The following is a 17425-nucleotide window of genomic DNA, read 5'->3' as shown; positions in this document are numbered from 1 at the left end:
ACTAGCTGCTACTTTGCATACCAGGCTAAAAGAAGCAGGGACTCTGAGAAGGAGGGTTATCAGGTGTAAGTGAGCAAGCCGACTGACTTATGACTCATTCTTGGCAGAATCAGCAAGAGGGTACTGGATTGCAGACGGATTGCCTCAGCCCTGAACAGAAAGGCACGCGTGATAACAGAATCAAGGAAAATGTCAAAGAAGAAAAGACAGTTTTACAGCTAAACAGACAAATAACCGATTGCCTTTTCTGTGTCTCTAGAGTTGGCTGTTGTGATTAAAGTTACCCTTGAAAGAAGAGAGCAGTTAACTTAGGATTTTGCAGGAAATAAAGAATTTCAAGAGGAAGGAAAACTGAGTGTACAGGAAGACCAATCAACAGGTCAAGGGGAGCAGCTGTGAGAATTTTCACATTTTGGACAGTGTCCTTTTCGCTTAAGGGAGAAGTTTCTTTACTCGCTGTTAGTAGCAGTAATGCCCTAGACGTAAAAGAGAGCAATCCTCCTTTCCCTTTGCACCGTGCATTCTACTGGATCTGTTCAGTCAGCCATTGGGTAGGGATGCGGTGCCCGTTCTCACCTAAGCGCTGAGCATCCTCAGCAGCAAAGCAGACAGAAATCCTGCTTTTGTGGAGCGTGCAATTGCGCGGGAGACGAGGACACCATAAACCCAGAAAATCATTATATTCTATAACATTTAGAGGCCGAGAGATGCAATGTAAAAAATAAAGCAGGGAGGGGTTGGGGTGAAAGGGTGGGTCTAGCCTTAAAAAGTGTGGTCAGGAGAGGCCACTCTGAGAAGGTGACACGTGAGCAAAGTCTCAAAGGAGGCGAGACACGAGCCCCGTGCATGTCAGGGACAAGGACTCCAGGCAGAGGGACCGAGGCTGCAAAGATTCTGAGATGATGCGTGCTTGGCATTGTGAAGGGACTGTAAGGAATCCCAGTGGTTTCAGGGAAGCCAGCAAGGAAGCAGTTAGGAATAGTATTGGAGAGTTGAGGGGCTGGTGGCCGGATTGTGGAGCCTTATAAGTTTTGGCTTTAACTTTGGGTGAAATGGGTGAAATTCTCTTCTTTAAAGTGGAGATCTGAGACCTAAGATCTGAAATCTACTCCTAAGTCTCCATACGTTCTGCCACCCTGTTTCGTCCCTAACCATCCCGACCCTCTCCAGAATATCACCGTGACGCCAGGGCCAAGGTTAGGGATGAGGGAAGCACTTGCTTCCCATGTAAAATGTAAGGGGGCACCAGCTCTCTCAACACTTACTAATTTTCCTTCTGCCTGAGTCTCTGATGTGGCACAATGCACCACTGTTATTGATCCTATCTTTATATAAATATTGTTATTTTGTTCGTCGTGAGTCATTTTGTTTTCTTTTTTAAGATTGTAAATTAATTTTATTATCTTGTGTGATGTTTAAATTTATGTGTCAACTTGGCTGGGCCACGGTGCCCAGACGTTGATCAAACGTTAATCTAGGCATTTCTGTGAGGCTGTTTTTGGATGAGATTAACATTTTTTTTTGGAGTTTTATTTTTTATACAGCAGGTTTTTATTAGTTATCTATTTTATACATATTGGTGTATATACATCAATCCCAATCTCCCAATTCATCCCACTCCCCTCAACCCCCCCCACTTTCCCCCCTTGGTGTCCATATGTTTGTTCTCCACATCTGTGTCTCTATTTCTACCTTGCAAACCAGTTCATCTGTACCATTTTTCTAGATTCCACATATGTGCATTAACATACAGTATTTGTTTTTCTCTTTCTGACTGACGTCACTCTGCATGAGAGTCTCTAGATCCATCCACATCTCTACAAATGACCCAATTTCGTTCCTTTTTATGGCTGAGTAATATTCCATTGTATATATGTACCACATTTTCTTTATCCATTCGTCTGTTGATGGGCATTTAGGTTGCTTCCATGACCTGGCTGGTGTAAATAGTGCTGCAATGAACATTGGGGTGCATGTGTCTTTTTGAATTATAGTTTTCTCTGGGTATATGCCCAGTAGTGGGATTGCTGGATCATATGGTAATTCTAGTTTTAGTTTTTTAAGGAACCTCCATACTGTTCTCCATAGTGGCCGTATCAATTTCCATTCCCACCAACAGTGCAAGAGGGTTCCCTTTTCTCCACACCCTCTCCAGCATTTGTTGTTTGTAGATTTTCTGATGATGCCCATTCTAAAAGGTGTGAGGTGATACCTTATTGTAGTTTTGATTGGCATTTCTCTAATAATTAGTGATGTTGAGCAGCTTTTCATGTGCCTCTTGGCCATCTGTATATCTTCTTTGGAGAAATGTCTATTTAGGTCTTCTGCCCATTTTTGGATTGGGCTGTTTGTTTATTTGATATTGAGCTGCAAGAACTGTTTATACATTTTAGAGATTAATCCTTTGTCCGTTGACTCATTGCAAGTATTTTCTCCCTTTCTGAGGGTTGTCTTTTTCTCTTGTTTATAGTTTCCTTTGCTGTGCAAAAGCTTTTAAGTTTCATTAGGTCCCATTTGTTTATTTTTGGTTTTATTTCCATTACTCTGGGAGGTGGATCAAAAAAGATCTTGCTGTGATTTATGTCAAAGACTGTTTTCCTATGTTTTCCTCTAAGAGTTATATAGTGTCCGGTCTTACATTTAGGTCTGTAATCCATTTTGAGTTTATTTTTGTGTATGGTGTTAGGAAGTGTTCTAATTTCATTCTTTTACATGTAGCTGTCCAGTTTTTCCAGCACCACTTACTGAAGAGGTTGTCTTTTCTCCATTGTATATCCTTGCCTCCTTTGTCATAGAGTAGTTGATCATAGGTGCATGGGTTTATCTCTGGGCTTTCTATCCTGTTCCATTTATCTACATTTCTGTTTTTTGTGCCAGTACCATATTGTCTTGATTACTGTAGCTTTGCAGTATAGTCTGAAGTCAGGGAGTCTGATTCCTCCAGCTCTGGTTTTTCCCTCAATATTGCCTTGTCTATTTGGGTCTTTTGTGTCTCCATACAAATTTTAAGAATTTTTTGTTCTATTTCTGTGAAAAATGCCATTGGTAATTTCATAGGGATTGCATTGAATCTGTAGATTGCTTTGGGTAGAAGAGTCATTTTCACAATATTGATTCTTCCGATCCAAGAACATGGTCTATCTCTCCATCTGTTTGTGTCATCTTTGATTTCTTTTTTTCAGTGTCCTATAGTTTTCTGAGTACAGGTCTTTTACCTCCTTGGTAGGTTTATTCCTAGGTATTTTATTCTTTTTGTTGCAGTGGTGAATGGGATTGTTTCCTTAATTTCTCTTTCTGATCTTTCGTTGTTAGTGTATAGGAATGAAAGAGATTTCTGTGCACACGGAAGATAAACAAAATTGATAAACCTTTATCAATGGTTTTCATTCCACAGGCTGCCGGATTGTAGTTATTCTTGCTTCTGCTCCGTCATGGGTCTTTGTCATTATTTTTGATTTTTAAAAACACTGCATTAAAATATTTGATTGGCTGAGTGTTTTCGGCACCCCTTCCCCTTAAATGTTGTGGCCAAAGAGAGTGCCTCACGCACCTTGTCCTAGTCCCCACCCTGATGCTCTCTCTTATCCCTGTTTCCCCAGTGTCAGTCTAAACCAGGGGTTTGCAAACAGTTTCGGCTATGGCTAGACAGTAAATGTCGTAGCCTTTTCAAGCTATACAGTCTCTGTCACACTCTGCCACTGGAACACAAAAGCAGCCATAGACAATAAGCAAACAAGTGAAAGTGATGATGTTCCAATAAAACTTTATTAATAGACACTGAAATTTGAATTTCATATAATTTCCTTTTTTGTGTTTTATCTCATCTGTTTTACTTAATCTAGAAGCTTGATCAGATTTAAGTTAAATTTTCTTAAGTTATAATTATTATTTTACTTTTAATTTTTTAAAAATTTTAATTGAAATATAGTTGATTTAATTTCATATAATTTTCATATGTCACAAAATATTATTCTTCCTTAGATTCTCCCCCCCCGGTCATTTAAAAATGTAAAATTCATTCTCAGCTCACAGGCCGTACAAAAACAGGGGGCAGAGCAGGTTGGGAAGCCTTGAACTGTAGGGTCGATGCCCTGAGGAGGCTCTTTTAAAAGTACTGTTTTCTCAGGACTTCCCTGGTGGTCCAGTGGTTAAGACTCCGTGCTTCCAATGCAGGGAGCATGATGTTTGATCCCTGGTTGGGGAACTAAGATCCCAGATGTGGCTTGGCCAAAAAAGTAAAATAAAATAAAAAATAAAAGTACTGTTTTCTCACCTCTTGTGGTTGTTCAAACACCTCCAAGTTTACTACATTCAGTGTAGACTTTCAGGGCCTCTGTGTTTGGCCCACGCTTCCTGCTGAAACTTGTTTTCCTCTCCTCCCACAAATACGCACAGACTCACCGTCCCCTAAACACACCAGGTTCATTGTTAGCTACTTGCTTTTTTTTTAAGATGTTGGGGGTAGGAGTTTATTAATTAATTAATTAATTTTTGCTGTGTTGGGTCTTCTTTTCTGTGCGAGGGCTTTCTCTAGTTGTGGCAAGCGGGGTCCACTCTTCATCGGGGTGCGCGGGCCTCTCACTATCGTGGCCTCTCTTGTTACGGAGCACAGGCTCCAGACACGCAGGCTCAGTAGCTGTGGCTCATGGGCTCAGTTGCTCCGTGGCATGTGGGATCCTCCCAGACCAGGGCACGAACCCGTGTCCCCTGCATCGGCAGGCGGCCTCTCAACCACTGCGCCACCAGGGAAGCCCGCTACCTGCTTTTGACCTTGTTTCTTTTTCTGTCTAGAATCTGCCCTACCTTCTCTCTCCAGCATCCCTGCAAGGTCATTCTTCTTTCCTGACTCCACTGGCCAGGTGTGGCCTCCTCTTTTCCTCTGAATTCCTACCACAGGTGTCAGTAATACCCGTTTTAGTTCTTAATTGTAGCTTCTCCTTGTTTTTCTCTGTTTTATATGTGTACGTATTCTGTTGCAGATGAGATTCCTTATCCTCTGTAAATCCTTCCGAGTGCCTAGTCCAGAGCTGAGAATACGATGGAAGCTTCATACTCAGGAACTGACTAACTCTATCTAGTATGAGTATGTCTTCTCTTACAATCAGCCTTCAGATAGTCAAACAGGCCTGATGACATTCTTAGGACGGGCCTCCTGAATCTGAGGGAGGTAATCGTTTTGATGGGATGTACAGATTATCTATGCTCTCTTGCCTCCTTTACCCTGTGATTAGCGGCATTTTTGTGCCACGTGATTGCTAAGATTGTTATCCCACTGCCTTTGCATGTACTTCCTTCATACCCCCTACTTTTTCCTGATTCATCAATTTACTAAAAGAAACCCTCGGGTTAAACAGAGACCTGTTTGACCTCTTTCCATTAATAGAAGAGGAAAAAGGAATGGTCATTGATTAAACACCTACTAAGGTAGCAAGCAGTCTGCTAGGGATCTTACATAAGGCTCTTGTGATTTTCAGATGAGGGGACTGAGCTTCAGAAAAGTTCACAAACTCATCTGAGCCTAAGTGGTGGAAATAAAACGAAACGTACAGGAGGTAACTGGAAAGGAATTTATAGGAGTTTAACCTCATTGGTAAGACTGAGGCATCAGGAACTTCCCTGGTGGCGCAGTGGATAAGACTCCGTGCTCCTAATGCAGGGGCCCCGGGTTCAATCTCTGGTTAGGCAACTAGATCCCACATGCATGCCGCAACTAAGAGTTTGCATGCCACAACTAAGGAGCCCACCTGCCACAACTAAGGAGCCCACGTGCTACAACTAAGGAGCCGGTGAGCTGCAACTAAGACCTGCTGCAACCAAATAAATAAATATTTAAAAAAAAGACTGAGGCATCACCTCTCTTTCTGTACTTGCCTCATCTCTGTATCTCACCTTCCCACCCTCACTCCTCCCAAACTGTCTAATATTCATGCTGCATTGATGAGATAATGTGTAAAGCTCATAGCAGCGTCTGACACATGACACTCACTCCAAAGGTGTTCTGTTTTCTTTCTCTTAAATCTCTTCTACTTCTATCCCCCAACCTCTACAGGCCACTTTAAAATTGAATGGCTATTGTATATCTATACCTACATTGTATTTCATTTTATGATTTATCAAATTACATTAAGGTAGGAAATCAGAAAGGTAAATATTCAAACGCCTGAACTCCAGAGCATGTAACCTAGGACCTGGTATTTGTGGTCAGTGCGTGGCAAATTCTTGTTGACCTAAATTGACATTGGAGTAATTTCTCTAGATTTAAATATAAAATAATCAGGTCACACATTTGGCTGAAATCTTGGTGCTCCTGTGTTCCATTCCTTTCAAGGGTTCCCCATTGCTTAGTAGAATTCATTTAGAGGGCCTGGCCTCCCAAGCCTGCCGTGGTCTCCTGTCTTTCTACCTGGTTACCTGTACTTCCATATCCATTCCAGGCCCCAGGCAAATTGGCCTAGTCAAACTGCTCAGACAGATGGGTTTAAAGATCTTTGGCATTTTTGACTTTAAAACTTGACTGTTATTTAGGAAACCACTCTACATATTCCGCCTTACCTGTGTCTCTTTGTTCATGCCAAGTCTCCACTTCAGTTTCCTTTGCATCCATTTCTATAAGTTGAAATTCTCCACATTCTTTATGGTACTGTGCAGTGGCAACATCCTCCGTGAAACTTACCCTGACTTCCTTGGCCAAAAAGATCCTTTCCCTCTCTGAGTGCCTATAACCCTTTGTTTGCTCCCAACCATGATTCTCTTCATATATACCCTTTATTATAGTTACTAATGTACATGTCTCATCTGGTCTGTGACAGTTAATCATCTTGGGGCACAAATTCCATGAAGTTTCTCAAGTGGTACCTTGTATAAGTGGGGTACTCAGTAAATGGAAATTAAATGAATGAATGGAAAGTGAACACAAGAACAATGTAGGGAGTCTGCCCCCCTTTTAGGACTTTATCAGCCACTTATAACGAATACTTCCTTAACTAGAGAGTGGGTGTTTTTTTTTTTTTTCATTAGGTAGGAAACAATTTCTTTTCGATGGAATGTGAAATTTGGAAGGAAATATTTTAAAGTTCTACTTGGGAGTTGAGAAAATGAGAAGTGTCAACGTGTTTATTACTGGAAGTGTTGCAATAAGGAAGCAAAGTTATACCATTGTATTGTCAACTCATCCACCACAAGAATATTTTAATTCATATCACTACTCCTAAAAGAGAAGAAAGTGATGCGTAAATAATAACTAGGCACCTGCTTCAAACTTGTGGGTCTTAGAAGAAATAATCCTCAGCTTCTGATGTAGCAACCTAAGGAGATACAAACCTACTTCTGATGCCAAGGGCATGGGGGAAAATATTTTAAGTAAACTGAGCTCTGATCACAAGGTGGGCAACAGTGGTTACATATCTCTTTTTTAAAAATGTATGTATGCATTGTTTCTTCCAGTTTTATTGAGATATCATTGACATACAACACTGTATACGTTTAAGGTGTACAGCATAATGATTATTTTTAAATCTCTATTTTTAAACTATTTTTTTTAAATATATTTATTTATTTATTTTTGGCTGCATTGGGTCTTCATTGCTGCATGTGGGCTTTCTCTAGTTGTGGCGAGCAGGGGCTATTCTTCTCATTGTGGTGGCTCCTCTTGTGCCGGAGCACGGGCTCTAGGCATGCAGGCTTCAGTAGTCGTGGCTCGCGGGCTCTAGAGCGCAGGCTCAGTAGTTGTGGTGCATGGGCTTAGTTGCTCCACAGCATGTGGGCTCTTCCCGGACCAGGGCTCGAACCCGTGTCCCCTGCATTGGCAGGTGGATTCTTAACCACTGCGCCACCAGGGAAGCCCCCAGCATAATGATTTGATTTACATACATCATGAAGTGATTATCACAATAAGTTTAGAGAACAACCATTATCTCATATAGATACAAATTAAAGAAATAGAAGAATAATTTTTTAATTAAAAAAATTGTTTTTCTTGTGCTGAGAACTCTTAGGATTTACTCTTAAGAATTTTCATGTATAATGTACAGCAGTGTTAATCATATTTATCATGTTGTACATGTTGTAAATAAGTACATTCCTAGTACTTATTTATCTTATAACTGGAAATTTGTACCTTTTGACTGCCTTCATCCAGTTCTTCCTGACTACGCCCTGCCTCTGGTAACCACAAATCTGATCTTTTTTTTTTTTTTTTTTTTTGCGGTACGTGGGCCTCTCACTGTTGTGGCCTCTCCCGTTCCGGAGCACAGGCTCCGGAAGCACAGGCTCAGCGGCCATGGCTCAAGGGCCCAGCCACTCCGTGGCATGTGGGATCTTCCCGGACCGGGGCACGAACCCGCGTCCCCTGCATCAGTAGGCGGACTCCCAACCCCTGCGCCACCAGGGAAGCCCTGATCTCTTTTACTATGACATTGTTTATTTATTTGTTTTTGAAGTACAATTGACCTACACTACTATGTTAGTTCCTGTTATACAACATAGTGATTTGATGTTTCTATACATTTCAAACAGATCACCACAATAAGACTAGTTGTAGTATGTCCCTGTACAAAGATATTACATAGTTACTGACTATAGTCCCTTGAACATTTCGTACCCAAGACTCATTTATTTTGCAAATGGAAGTTTGTACGTCATAATCTCTGTCACCTATTTCTTTCCTTCTCCAACCACCTTCCCCTCTAGTAACCACCTGTTTGTTCTCTGTATCTATCTCTATTTCTGCTTTGTTATGTTTGTTCATTTGTTTTGTTTTGTTTTTTTGATTCCACATATAAGTGAAATCATACAGCATTTTTCTTTCTCTGTCTTATTTCATGTAGCATAATATCCTCCAGGTCCATGCATCTCGTCACAGATGTCAAGATTTCATTCTTTTGAATGGTTGAGTAATATTCTATTGTATTCCAGTGTAACGCATCTTCTTGATCCATTCATCTATTGATGGGTACTGTGGTTGATTCCATATCTTGGCTGTTATAAAGAATGCTGCAGTGAACATAGGGGTACATATATCTTTTGGAATTAGTGCTTTTGTTTTATTTGGATAAATATCCAGGAGTAGATATGTTGGATCATATGGTAGTTCTATTTTTAATTTATTTTAATTAAATTTTTTTTGGCTGTGCCACTTGCTTATGGAGTCTTAGTTCCCCCACCAGGGATCAAGCCCATGCACCTTGCAGTGGAAGCATGGAGTCCTAACCTCTGGAATGCCAGGGAATTCCCGCTTTTTAATTTTTTGAGATATCTCCATACTGTTTTCCATCGTGGCTGTACCAATTTACATTCCCACCAGCAGTGCACAAGACATCCCTTTTCTCCACATTCTCTCCAACTCTGACTATTTGTTGTCCTTTGGATAATGGCCATTCTGACAAGTGTGAGGTGATAGCTCATTGTGGTTTTGGTTTGCATTCCCCTGATGATTAGTGATTTTGAGCATCTTTGTGTGTGTGTGTTAGCCATCTCTATGTCTTCTTGGAAAAATATCTGTTCAGATCCTCTGCACATTCGTTTTTTAATAAATTTATTTATTTATTTATTTATTTTTGGCTGTGTTGGGTCTTCATTGCTGTGCATGGGATTTCTCTAGTTGCGGCAAGCGGGGGCTACTCTTCGTTGCGGTGCGCGGGCTTCTCCTTGCGGTGGCTTCTCTTGTTGAGGAGCATGGGCTCTAGGCACGCGGGCTTCAGTAGTTGTGGCACACGGGCTCAGTAGTTGTGGCTCACGGGCTCCAGAGATCAGGCTCAGTAGTTGTGGCACATGGGCTTAGTTGCCCCGTGGCATGTGGGATCTTCCCAGACCAGGGCTCGAACCTGTGTCCCTGCATTGGCAGGCGGATTCTTAACCACTGCGCCACCAGGGAAGTCCCTCTGCCCATTTTTTAATCAGGTTGTTTGTTTTTTTGATATTGCGTTGTATGTGTTTGTATATTTTGAATACTATCAGATGTTCATTTGCAAATATATCAGATATATCATTTACAAATATCTTCTTCCATTCGGTAGCTTGTCTTTTTGTTTTGTTCATGGTTTCCTTTGCTGTGCAAAAACTATTAATTCAAATAGGTCCCATTTGTTTATTTACCTTAGGAGACAGATCCAAAAAAATATTGCTACAATTTATGTCAAAGAGTGTTCATCCGGAACTTCCCTGGTGGTGCAGTGGTTAAGAATCTGCCTGCCAATGCAGGGGACACGGGTTTGAGCCCTGGCCCCGGAAGATCCCACATGCCTCGGAGCAACTAAACTCATGCGCCACAACTACTGAGCCTGTGCTCTAGAGCCTGCGAGCCACAACTACTGAGCCCATGTGCCTCAACTACTGAAGCCCGCGTGCCTAGAGCCCGTGATCCACAACAAGAGAAGCCACAACAATGAGAAGCCCGCGCACCACAACGAGGAATAGCCCCCACTCACCACAACTAGAGGAAGCCCATGCAAAGCAATGAAGACCCAACCCAGCCAAAAATCAATCAATCAATCATTAATTAATTAATTTACAAAAAAAAGAGTGTTCTTCCTATGTTTTCTTCTAGGATTTTTATGGTTTCTCGCCTTACATTTAGGTCTTTAATCCATTTTGAGTTTATTTTTGTATATATATAGTGTTAGAAAATGTTCTAATTTCATCCTGTACATGTAGCTGTCCAGTTTTCCTGGCACCACTTATTGAAGAGACTGTCTCTTCTCCGTTGTATATTCTTGCCTCCTTTGTCATAGATTAATTGACCATAAGTGTGTGGATTTATTTCTGGGCTCTCTATTCTGCTCCATTGATTTATCTGTTTTCATCCCAGTACCATGCTGTTTTGATTACTGTAGCTTTGTAGTACAGTCTGAAGTCAGGGAGCATGACTCCTCCAGCTCTGTTCTTCTTTCTCAAGATTGCTTTGGCTATTACACGTCTTTTTTGTTTCCACACAAATTTTAGAATTATTTATTCTAGTTCTGTGAAAAATGCCACTAATATTTTGATAGGGATCGTATTTAATCTATAAATTGCCTTGGGTAGTATAGTAGTTTTAACAATATTAACTCTTCCAATCCATGGACACAGTATAACTTTCCATTTGTTTGTGTTGTCTTTAATTTGTTTCATCAGTGTCTTATGGTTTTCTGAGTACAGGTCTTTTACCTCCTTAGTTAAGATTTATTCTTAGGTATTTTATTCTTTTTGATGTGATGGTAAATGGGATTATTTTCTTAATTTCTCTTTCTGATAGTTCATTGTTAGTGTGTAGAAATGCAACAGATTTCTGTATATTAATTTTGTATCCTGAAGCTTTACCAAATTCATTGATGAGCTTTTGTAGTTTTTTGGTGGTGCCATTAGGATTTTGTATAGAATCATATCATCTCCAGGCAGTGACAGTTTTACTTCTTCCTTTTCATTTTGGATTCCTTTTATTTCTTTTTCTTCTCCGATTGCTGTGGCTAGGACTTCCAATACTAAGCTGAATAAAAGTGATGAGAGTGGGCATCCTTGTTCTGTTCCTGATCTTAGAGGAAAAGCTTTCAGTTTTTCACCATTAAGTATGTTGTTAGCTGTGGGCTTATCATATATGGCCTTTATTATGATGAGATGAGTTCCCAACTCTTTGTTGAGAGTTTTTTTTAATCATAAATGGATGTTGAATTTTGTCATAAGCTTTTTCTGCTCTGTGGAGATGATCATATGGTTGTTATTCTTCAACTTGTTAATTTGATGTATCACATTGATTGGTTTGCAGATATTGAACCATCCTTATATCCCTGGGATAAATCCCACTTGATCATGGTGTATAATCCTTTTATTTTTATTTTATTTTATTTTGGCCATGCCATGTGGCTTGCAGGATCTTAGTTCTCTGACCAAGGATTGAACCTGGGCCATGGCAGTGAAAATGCCAAGTCCTAAACACTGGACCGCCAGGGAATTCCTATAATCCTTTTAATGTATTGTTTTTGTTGAAGATTTTTGCATCTAGGTTCATCAGTCATGTTGGCCTGTAATTTTCTTTTTTTGTGGTATCTTTGTCTGGTTTTGATATCAGGGTGCTACTGGCCTCATAGAATGAGTTCAGAAGTATTCCTTCCTCTGCAATTTTTTGGAATAGTTTGAAAAGGTTAGGTGTTAACTCTTCTCTAAATGTTTGGTAGAATTCACCTGTGAGGGCATCTGGTCCTCGACTTCTGTTTGTTCGGAGTTTTTAAATTACTGATTCAATTGCACTGCTGGTAATTGGTCTTTTTATACTTTGTATTTCTTCCTGGTTAGTTCTTGGGAGACTGTACATTTCTAGGAATTTGTCCATTTCTTCTAGGTTATCCATTTTATTGGCATATAATTGTTCATCATAATCTCTTATGATCCTTTGTATTTCTGTGATGTTGGTTGTAACTTCTCCTTTTTCATTTGATTTTATTGAAATCTTTTTTTTTGAGGATTCTGGCTAAAGGTTTAACAATTTTTTTTTATCTTTTAAAAGAACTAGTTCTTAGTTTCATTGACCTTTTCTATTTTTTTAAGTCTCTATTTCATTTATTTCTGCTCTGACCTTTTTAAAAAAATATTTATTTATTTATTTATTTGGCTGCACTGGGTCTTAGGTGCAGCATGTGGGATCTTTAATGGCAGCATGCGGGAACTTTTATTTTATTTTTTATTAATTTTTATTGGCATATGGTTGCTTTACAATGTTGTGTTAGCCTCCACTGCACAACAAAATGAATCAGCCATACACATACAGATATCCCCTCCCTTTTGGACTTCCCTCCCATTTAGGTTACCATAGTGCATTAGGTAGAGTTCCCTGTGTTATGCAGTATGTTCCCATCAGTTGTCTATTTTATACATAGTATCAATAATGTTTATGTGTGAATCCCAGTCTCCCAATTCCTCCCACCCCACCCCTTTCCCCCTTGGTATCCATACATTTGTTCTCTACATTTGTGTCTCTCTTTCTGCTTTACAAATAATATCATCTATACCATTTTTCTGGATTCCACATATATGCGTTATTATACGATATTTGCTTATCTCTTTCTGACTTACTTCACTCTGTATGACAGTCTCTAGGTCCATCCACATCTCTACAAATGATCCAATTTCGTTCCTTTTTACGGCTGAGTAATATTCCATTGTATATATGTACCAAATCTTCTTTACCCATTCCTAAATGTCGATGGACATTTAGGTTGCTTCCATGTCCTGGCTATTGTAAATAGTGCTGCTATGAACATTGGGGTGCATGTGTTTTTTTGAATTACGCTTTTCTCTGCGTATATGCCCAGTAGTGGGATTGTTGGGTCATATGGTAGTTCTATTTTTAGTTTTTTAAGGAACCTCCATACTGTTTTCCTTAGTGGCTGAATCAACTTACATTCCCACCAGCAGTGTATGAGGGTTCCCTTTTCTCCACACCCTCTCCCACATTTATATTTTTTGATGATAGCCATTCTGACTGGTGTGAAATGATACCTCATTCTAGTTTTGATTTTCATTTCTCTAATAATTAGTGATGGTGAACATCTTTTCATGTGTTTGTTGGCCATCTGTATGTCTTCTTTGGAGAAATGTCTATGTAGGTCTTCCACCCTTTCTTTGATTGGGTTGTTTGTTTTCTTGATATTGAGCTGTATGAGCTGCTTGTATATTTTGGAGATTAATCCTTTGTCAGCTGCTTCATTTGAAAATATTTTCTCCCATTCTGAGGGTTGTCTTTTTGTCTTGTTTATGGTTTCCTTTGCTGTGCAAAAGGTTTTAAGTTTCAGTAGGTCCCATTTATTTATTTATTTATTTATTTTTATCTCATCAGAAAAATCTTTATTGAGAAGGTACCAAGCTCACAGTTTTTCTAATATTCTAATTTTTGCTTGAAACTCTAATTTTATCACTGACAACAAATACTGTCCATGGTTTTCCCTGAAGTGACAGTCTCACTTTGCTTATTTTCAAAACAATATCTGCCACAAGCCTGATTTTGAATAACCATGGTTTGTAAGTCAGTTCTTCTTTCAAGTAAAAATATTCCATGAATATAGTAGTTAATTCAGTTTGCACATCATACAGTTGCTTAATTGCTGTTCCTCAAGACAGTCTTCAAACTTGGGTATCCAAGAAATGTTTTTAATTGTACTTATCATTTTATGACACAGAATTTTTTTTAAAATTTACTTAAGGATAGAAACTTAATTACTTTTATTGCTTCATCAAAAACATAGTGATAAAAACTAGTACAGTTGGGTATTATCACCTTGATTTGTGGTAAGGCAATAGCAGTTTTACTCACCATTTTTTAAAATCTGTTTTATTTTTTAACACCTTTATTGGAGTATAATTGCTTTACAATGCTGTGTTAGTTTCTGCTGTATAACAAAGTGAATCAGCTATATGTATACTTATATCCCCATATCCCTTCCCTCTTGCGTCTCCCTCCCATCCTCCCTATCCCATCCCTCTAGCTGGTCACAGAGCACTGAGATGATCTCCCTATGTGATGCAGCTGCTTCCCACTAGCTATTTATTTTATATTTGGTAGTGTATATATGTCAGTGCTACTCTCTCACTTTGTCCCAGCTTTAAAAATATGGAATGATTCACGAATTTGCATGTCATCCTTGTGCAGGGGCCATGCTAATCTTCTCTGTATCATTCCAATTTTAGTGTATGTGCTGCTGAAGTGAGCACCCATTTGCTTATTTTTGTTTTTATTTCCATTACTCTAGGAGGTGGGTCAAAAAAGATCTTGCTGTGATTTATGTCAAAGAGTGTTCTTCCTATGTTTTCCTCTAAGAGTTTTATAGTGTCTAGTCTTACATTTTGGTTTTTAATCCATTTTGAGTTTATTTTTGTGTATGGTGTTAGGGAGTGTTCTAATTTCATTCTTTTACATGTAGCTGTTCAGTTTTCCCAGCACCACTTATTGAAGAGTCTGTATTTTCTGCATTGTGTATTTTTGCCTCCTTTGTCATAGATTAGGTGACCATAGGTGCGTGGGTTTATCTCTGGGTTTTCTATCCTGTTCCAATGATCTATATTTCTGTTTTTGTGCCAGTACCATACTGCCTTGATTACTGTAGCTTTTTAGTATAGTCTGAAGTCTGCGAGCCTGATTGCTCCAGCTCCATTTTTCTTTTTCAGGACTGCTTTGGCTATTCGGGGTTTTTTGTGTTTCCATACAAATTGTAATTTTTTTTTTTCTAGTTCTATGGAAAATGCCATTGGTAATTTGGTAGCGATTGCATTAAATTTGTGGATTGCTTTCTGTAGGATAGTCATTTTCACAATATTGATTCATCTTTGATTTCTTTCATCAGTGTTTTATAGTTTTCTGAGCACAGGTCTTTTGCCTCCTTTGGTAGGTTTATTCTCAGGTATTTTATTCTTTTAATTGTTTTAATTGTGGCATGTGGGATCTTTCAGTTGTGACATGTGGGATCTAGTTCCCTGATCAGGGATCGACCCTGGGCACCCTTCATTGGGAGCATGGAGTGTTAACCACTGGATCACCATGAAGTCCCTCTGCTCTGAAATTTATGATTTCTTTCCTTCTACTAACTTTGGGTTTTGTTTGTTCTTCTTTTTCTAATTCCTTTAGATGTAAGGTTAGGTTGTTTCTTTGAGATTTTTTTCTTGTTTCCTGAGGTAGGCTTATATCACTTTAAACTTTCCTCTTAGGACCGCTTTTGCTGTGTCCCATAGTTTTTGGATCATTGTGTACTTGTTTCCTTTTGTCTCCAGGTATTTTTAAGTTTTTTCCTCGATTTCTTCAATGATCCATTGGTTGTTTAGTAGCTTCTTGCTTAGACTCCATGAGTTTGTGTTTTTTTCAGTTTTTTCCTAGTAGTTGATTTCTAGTCTCATAATCTGTGGTCGGAAAAGATGCTTGATATGATTTCAATTTCCTTAAATTTACCGAGACTTGTTTTATAGCCTAGTATGTGATCTATCCTGGAGAATGTTCCATGTGCACTCACAAAGAATGTGTATTCTGCTGTTTTTGGATGGAATGTTCTATATATCAATTAAGTCCATTTGGTTTAATGTGTCATTTAAGGCCTGTATTTCATTATTGATTTTATATCTGGATGATATGTGCATTGATGTAACTGGGGTATTAAAGTCCCTTACTCTTATTGTGTTACTGTCAATTTTTCCTTTTATGTCTGTTAGTATTTGCTTTATAAATTTAAGTGCTCCTATGTTGGGTCCATATGTATTTACAATTGTTTTATCTTCTTCTTGGATTGATTCCTTGATCATTATATAATATCCTTCTTTGTCTTTTGTAACATTCCTTATTTTAACGTCTGTTTGTCTCATGTAAGTATTGCTACCCTGGCTTTCTCTTTATTTCCATTTGCATAGACTACCTTTTGTCCAATCCCCTCACACTCAGTCTGTGTGTGTCTTTAGATCTGAAGTGAGTCTCTTGTGGGCAGCATAAATATGGGTCTTGTTTTTGTATCCATTCAGCCACTCTGTGTCTTTTGATTGGAGCCTTTAGTCCGTTTACATTTAAAGTAATTGTTGATATGTGTGTACTTATTGGCATTTTGTTAATTGTTTTTGTAGTTCTTTTTTGCTCCTTTCTTCTTTTTTTCTCTTCCCTTGTGATTTGATGATTCTCTTCAGTGTTATGTTTGGATTCCTCTCTCTTTTTTTGTGTGTGTGTCTATTATAGATGTTTTTGTTTTGTGGTTATATAGTAATTTATATATTTGTGATTATTAGTAATCTATCTATATGTGATTATTTTAAGTTGCTGATATCTTAATTTCTAATTTTAAAAAACTCTTCATTTTTACTCTCCTTTCCTCATGATTACTGTTTCTGACATCATATTTTACTGAATTTCTATATTCCGATTTGACTTTTCCTGCATATTATAAACTAGTAATAGTTAAGGACACTAGTGTGAAAAAATTCTCATAAAACTTTCATGACACAATGATGAGCTCTCCTGATGAAATCTGTAATGGGAACAGCCTTCTATTTTGACTTGGCTATATTACTTTATCTTTTCTTTCCAAACTTTCATTATTGACACAGGGCTGGAGGGAGTGGGAAGGAAGAAAATGTCTGAAAATGGAGTATTTACCTGAAAAGCAACATTTCAAACAAGAAGAGATGGAGATAGTTAAATGATAAACTTAAGATCACTGCCCACTCTGTAGCACAAAGGCTGGAGAATAAGTTTATATAAGTTCTAGAAAATAAATGTTTTTGAATAGTCTGAGTTATTAAACCGTGACATCAGTGCCAACTTCATAATTTGTGGGGCCTAGTGCAAAATGAAAATTCAGAGCCACTTGTTCAAAGACTAGGAAAAAAAGGTCAATTAAAGGTATAAAATATAATTTTTTATAATTTTCTTCTACAATCTCTTTTTTTCCCATCTTTTCCTTTCAAGGGTAAAAATTTTAATTTTTGAGGA

At 38.6% G+C, this 17425-nt stretch overlaps 1 long non-coding RNA gene and 1 other non-coding gene across 4 annotated transcripts in view; one reads left to right on the top strand and one right to left on the bottom strand.

The window, feature by feature from the left end:
• Window positions 1–17425, top strand: part of LOC137224053 (uncharacterized) — a 66056-nt gene that overhangs the window by 41646 nt on the left and 6985 nt on the right. The window lies entirely within an intron of this gene.
• On the bottom strand, window positions 14570–14676 carry LOC137224184 (U6 spliceosomal RNA). The gene has a single exon (XR_010943279.1). It is a non-coding gene; the product is annotated as a U6 spliceosomal RNA (small nuclear RNA).

Source organism: Pseudorca crassidens, chromosome 4, assembly GCF_039906515.1.
Source record: "Pseudorca crassidens isolate mPseCra1 chromosome 4, mPseCra1.hap1, whole genome shotgun sequence".
Lineage (NCBI taxonomy): Eukaryota > Metazoa > Chordata > Mammalia > Artiodactyla > Delphinidae > Pseudorca > Pseudorca crassidens.
This window is presented reverse-complemented; position numbering and strand designations above follow the sequence as displayed.